Source organism: Rutilus rutilus (assembly GCF_951802725.1).
Source record: "Rutilus rutilus genome assembly, chromosome: 20".
Taxonomy (NCBI): Eukaryota; Metazoa; Chordata; class Actinopteri; order Cypriniformes; family Leuciscidae; genus Rutilus; species Rutilus rutilus.
The window spans coordinates 12641290-12647657 of NC_140225.1; the positions used below are offsets into that span (position 1 = coordinate 12641290).

At 38.3% G+C, this 6368-nt stretch overlaps 1 pseudogene across 1 annotated transcript; it reads right to left on the minus strand.

Annotated features, from left to right (window-relative positions):
• Positions 1-1816: 1816 nt before the first annotated feature.
• Positions 1817-3657, minus strand: LOC311280208 (putative nuclease HARBI1; annotated as a pseudogene). The gene is made up of 5 exons: positions 3251-3657; positions 2963-3080; positions 2738-2849; positions 2329-2650; positions 1817-1885 (listed from the first exon to the last, which is right to left on the minus strand). The product of its transcript is annotated as a putative nuclease HARBI1 (transcript).
• Between the last annotated feature and the right edge of the window lie 2711 nt (positions 3658-6368).

Sequence of the window (6368 nt, forward strand, 5' to 3'; positions counted from 1 at the left end):
TTGTTATGTCTACCTTAAAGGAGGAAAGGTCATAGGATGGCAGTGAATTGTGAATCTTAATGTACAAAATCACCATTAATGATCCATCACATTATTACTTCTTCAGTTTCTTCAACTACTTCAAACTTCTATTTAAAATAATGTTTCACTTCAGACTTGATTGAAATCTTCACATGTGGATTTAACACTTGTTATCCTCTTGACATCAGAATGTTGTGATGAAAAGGTAAGTGGTGGTAAAGAGCTTTCATCTGATCACTGTCTTGAAGTGCTGTGCATTAAACTCTTACAGTTTGACTCTGTGGGGTTGAATGGATTCGCTCATGCCTTTCATGCAAACAAACAAATATTCAGCCTCAAAGCGTAGGATATGTAAACACTAAGAGGTATGGCAGTGGGTCTATAAAGATATGCTCACTATCCAGCAGATAAAAACAACTCAAAATAATAGCCATTATTCCAGGGCACTCATTCATCTAATATGGTTTTTAATCTTGGATGGCTTGTATTTATTCAGACCTCAGCATATCTAAACATAATTAAAGAATGATTCAAAATGATGCATTCTTTACAATATAAAAAAATAAAAAATTAAACAATGGGTAGCCATACCTGAACAACATCAGGGGCCTGTACCATGATGGTAGTTGAACAAACTCGGGGTTACAGGATTGGTTTTGAGTCGACAAAACCAAACCGATGCAATCAGGCTTTATTGGTACCATGACGCAGCTCATCAACTTACTCTGTCAACTCAGGCTTTGATCCTTAACTATGATTACTCCACGCGCGCGTGCACATAAAAGAGTGACGTCGACACTGAACAACCAATCGCGTTCGATATGGATAGAGCGAGAGCTATATATTTTTCAGCGCAGGAGCAAGAGATTATTATTCAGAAATAGGAAGAATATAGAAGTGTTTTTCCAAGCACGCAGTAACACTGTATCTGCTGCCAAAGCAAGAGAACAATCTTGGAGGAAGATTGCTGATTGCGTTAATGTTAAACAATTAATGTAAATTAGGCTAATCATATTAAAAATGCAAATGCTCAAATGAAAATGTGTGTATTCGTGTTGATATATACATCCATACATACGTGTGTGTGTGTAGATGTATGTAAAATGTGAATGTATAGGCTATTACATCCTAAGAAAGATTGATATTCATTGATTTTTAGATGCAACCCCAACTCCAAACGGTCCTGGCAGCAGATCAAGACAAAATATAAAAATATAATTCAAAGTGGTGAGTATTTAACACAACTTTTTATTATTTTTGTGAACATTTAATCACAAACACTTGTTTGCAGCAAACAGAAAAAAGTGTGAAATAAGGAAAACTGGGGGAGGGCCACCTCCTCAAGATTACACTGTGGCGGAGGAGTTGGCGCTGAGTAATAATAAGGGACGGCCGATTATGGATGGGATTGCAAGTGCTGTACAGTCTGACCCTGGTGCTGGCTCCTCTAAGCAAGTGACACTGGGTATGTGTGTGCAATGCATTACTAATGTTTAAAAAAAAAAAAAATTAAATATGGCTGACTCTGTTCTGCAGTAGAGGGAAATACAGTGTCCCTGTTGAAGCCAGCACACATGCACACAGTCTCTTGCACAGAGGTCAGTATGCAGCAGACATGATACACAATGAACATAACCTGCTTTATAACAGTTATGCTTTACATTGGCCTTTTATTTATTAGGGTGAACCAAATGATGAAGACACTCTGTCTGTGTTCTGAGACAGTTGCTGAGGTGAATGCACTGGGCTTTTTATTATGGCACACATTTGAATGTCATAATTAAGTGACTGGCCCTTACACGTCTCTTTTATTGTAGGACTTTTCACAACCTGCCCCAGAAACTGAAGCCTCTACCTCAGTGGGCTACAGAAGGAATGTGAACAAGGTAATTCTTTAAACCCTTGACATAAATTACAGTCAGTCCTATGTTTATAGAAAGTCATGCCACTTTTTGTGATTTGATCAACCTCCAGAAAACGTGTAATGATTATTTGTGGTGGAATTGTTTCAGGTGGAAACAGACTCAGTCAGGGCCCTTTACAAAAGGAGTCTAGACTGTGAGCTGAGGAGGCTCCAAATTAAAAAAAAATTAATTGAAGATCAAACAGCTGGGAAAAACAGATCTCAGTATGTGAATTTAACCAAGTAACCCTTTAGTATGAACACTATGAGTGTTTATTAATGTAATTTTTCTTGCTCTCTTTCTTCCTCCCTAGCCACATGAACAATAAAACAGTTTGAGACCTATCTGCAGTGTCAGTGTGCTTTTATTAAGTAAAATATTGTGTTGTGATTGCATCTCTGACAGCTGCGCCAGCTGGGTGGTCAAGTGTGATGGGGTCAATTTCATCAGGGAGAAGCTGGTTTTGTGGTGGTACTCGCTCCTTTCTGATAGTGGCTATATTATGCAGAATGGCACATGCAGCCACTATCTGTGATGCCCGCTCTGGTGACACTCTTAAACGCCTAAGGCAGTTGAAACGTGCCTTTAGGATGCCAAAGGTCATCTCGATCTTGACCCTGGTTTTACTGAGGGCCACATTGAAGCGGTTTTTTGGCCCTGTCTGAGGGTCAGGATAGGGGGTTAGCAAAAACCTCTATCTCCTACCAACAGGCCATCAAAAAGCCCTGTCATAGAACAGAAAAGGGGAAAATTGTGTAAGTTTTGCTATTAAAATTAAAACTTTAAAGTGTACTGTACCAAATTTAACTTGCCTTCCTCAAAGCGCTGACACAAAATAGACTCACGGAAAATTCGTAAGTCATGCACTGAGCCAGGCCATTTGGCATCCAAACTTGTGATCATGCATTCATGATCACAAGTCATCTGCAGATGAAATGTACAGTAAATAATTGTCCTATCTGTTAGTTACTATTTATTTAAAGATTGATCTCAATGCAAATAAAAATCATTTCACATAGGCTATATAGTAGCCCTACCTGGACATTAAGGCTGTGAAAGGACTTTCTGTTCACATAATCTGCCTCATGTTCTCCTAGAGCTGTGGAGATTGCAACATGTGTGCAGTCTACTGCTCCTATGACTCTCTAGGGAATCCTGTCATAGGAATTGAAAATATATATTTAAAATCATTCTTAACAGGTAGCTACTGCAGACTATTGTATTATAGATTTCTAAGTGTGAAATATGCTTTTTTTTGAAGAAGAAAAAATTAGTGTGAAAGGTTAAATTTGTTCATGTGATGTCACCCTATCACGATATCTTACCGGCAATTTTATAAAAGCCCTCTTTTATGGACATGGTCGATAAATGTCCAGGGAACACAATGAAGCTATTTATGTACCCCTGCAGAGCGAGGACCACCTTGCGAATGGTTCGACAGACCGTGTTTTTCCCTAGATTCTCTGCATCACCGACCACATACAAGTATGTACCACTTACATACCATTTGCGGTACAGTGGCATGGCTTCGACGAGTCACATTTGTTATGTGCGGCTCAAGAAGTTCACAAAGATAAGACATTCCTTCCGTGGGAAAATCTGTTTCTTTCATACAAGTATCAGGAAAGTCAAATGGATTTTGTCTGTCCCTAAAAACTCTTTCTCTACGAAATGCTCGTCTAACAATTTGCGCGGAGATGTCCACAGGATTTGGGAGAAAAGGTGAAGCCATTGTAACAGAGAACAGACGCTGGGAATTAGTTACATCACCTATATGTTTCTTTGCACACAGCTGATTGGTCAAACTTCAGTCTGAGATCTTGAATCCAGAACATAACCTGCCCCGGAGCAGGTTAGCCGTGCAGCGTAAGATACGCTTAAACACTGATTAAAGCCGAGCTACTTTCATAGTACCTAAAACCCAGGGTTGGCGGAAACTAAACTGGAACATAGCTGGCTAGCCACCTAAACCGGCTTCATGGTATAGGCCCCAGGTATACAAGGTACACTATTACTCTTAAAAATAAAGGTTCTTTACCGGCATCTATGGTTCCATGAAGAACCTTTAACCTCCATGGAACCTTTCCATTGGAGAAAAGGTTATTTATAGTATAAAAAGTTTCTTTAGATTATTAAAATGTTCTTCACACTAAGAAAAAACTGTTCACTGAAAGGTTCTCCTCAAATGGTTCTTCTATGGCATTGCTGTGAAAACCCCCCTTTTGAACCTTTACTTTTAGGTCTAGGAACCTCAACAACATTCATGGGATGTTTCATTAAAGTGCCTCAAAATTTACATGTAATTACACACTTTAGCTTTCCATCTAGGTAACAGAAATACAAAATCTACATTATGTAAAAGTAGTCCTCACAGACATAATTATGAAGGGTTGTCAATGTCATTATCACACAAGCCCTGAAGCATTGGTGCCTTCCTGATGTGAAAATCACAAGAACCATCAAACTGTATTATTCTGCTTTTGAACAGACACTACCCAATGGTCTTGTTGGATTTGGTTGCATCCTTCACGACACTCGACATCGGTTCAAAGCCTCCCAGTAACTGAAAATATGCTACAGGCGCGGAAGCAAGAATCATCGGCTCCCCATGCATATGAAATCACATCTGATTGAGTTTGAAGGGTTCTTCCGACATTAAACCAGGCAACAACATATGATTAACTGCTGGCTCTTCTGCGCTCTCTTCGGACGATTCTCACTAAAGGATTTTGTTTGGTTATAAATAGCAATTGATCTTTCACAAAAAGGAATCCTCAGTATAATGAGTGCATATTTAGTCCCTCTATTTCTTTCCCCTTGAAGACGGTATTTACCAGTGGACAGGCACTCGACCATCACAGTGAAGCTGGTGATATGGTGAAGGTGGTCTTGTTGTTTAATATTCAAAGTTGTTGTGCAATGTGCACACACCATGAAGATAGGCATAGTGTAACATTTAAAACCTTAAGAAGTGGGAACTTGTTGAGCACAGTGTTGACTTTTGATATTAGACTTGAAATTTGAATCTCACAAGGATTTGTGTGTCTGCAGATAGTGATATTGAGTAATACTTTAATCCGTCTGCCATAGGACATGCTAAATGATTCCAAGAATCATTTTAAATCAGCGAAGGGTGAAGACGGCAAGACGTACAGTCATTTTCTACTTCATTATTAACTGAGCCCAAGGAGGTAATTATGATCTTGTCTATTTTAAGAACATGCTCAAATGAGGAATGGCCTCAGCTTATTAAATAAATAAAGACCTCCTGGAGAATGTGGGCTAGTCTGGTAATGCATAGCTATTGTCTTTTGATTTTCAGACACTGTGGGTGGGTTACTTGGTTCTATAGTCTGCTGTTGAATGGATTTTTAGATGTGGGTGTTGATGAAGTGGAAGCAGATGAACATGAACATGAGCATGCAGGGGCAGGGTTAAAGCAGACTAAATGATTGGAGAAATCCTACATGTGTCACCATAGAGAAGTATAGCCTATATCATTTTCACCGGAAGGTCCAGTTATGACATTTTGATTTAACATTACGAGCAGTGCTCGAAGTGGGGCGGTAGGCTACTCTAGTTTTTCCTATTTATTTATTTATTTATTCATTTAATCTCATCTCTCAGAATGTGTATTCCATGTTTGTAATTTCACCTTTGTAATTGTAATACCATAAAATAGTAGGCTACTGCAGTCGGAACCATCGCTGCTCTTTCCCGCGAACTTGTCGAATCTGCCGCTGTAATTACAACCGTTCGGAACACTGTGCTAAAGTGAATCTTAAGGAGAGAGCTTTTAAGCTTTAAGTTTTTTAAAAAATCAAAAAGCGCAAATAACAACTGTGTCTCTGTCGAATGAATTTAACATATTTGTGATTCCCTTTCATTTTAATTTCAATCTTTTTTTGTTCATTTTATTTTATTTAGTTATTGCTGTTACACATTGTAGGCTACTTGCAAAATTTGAAAATTGTGAAATGTCTCGAGAACATGTAGGCCTTGATACTAATTTTAAAAAAGTGAGGGGGAAAAAAGTGTCTGCTGGAGAGAAAGAGAGGGGATTTTTGTATATCTTTCAGTTATGACTGCCTTTTTGTTATTGTTCAACAAGTTTATGAATTTAAAAGAAAGAAAGAAAGGGGGGACTTTTGCCTCCGTTGGTTCTCAACATGATCCAAATTTTGCTGAAAAAACCTCTTGTACACAATCTTACCTTCTGTCATCTGTTTAGTCTATACTTTTTAGCAAGTAAAGGCCTTTTAGTATAGTTGTAAAAATGTGAAAGATAAAGTTATTTTTTAAGATTTCTTTTTTATTTTTATCAAATGATATTTCTCAATCACTATTCCAGTCCACTATCCCCCATTAGTCCATGTTTAAAGTGCAATATTCAGAGTGACGCAGTCCCCTTGCAAAGTCAAACCAGCATGACAGAAAACAGAT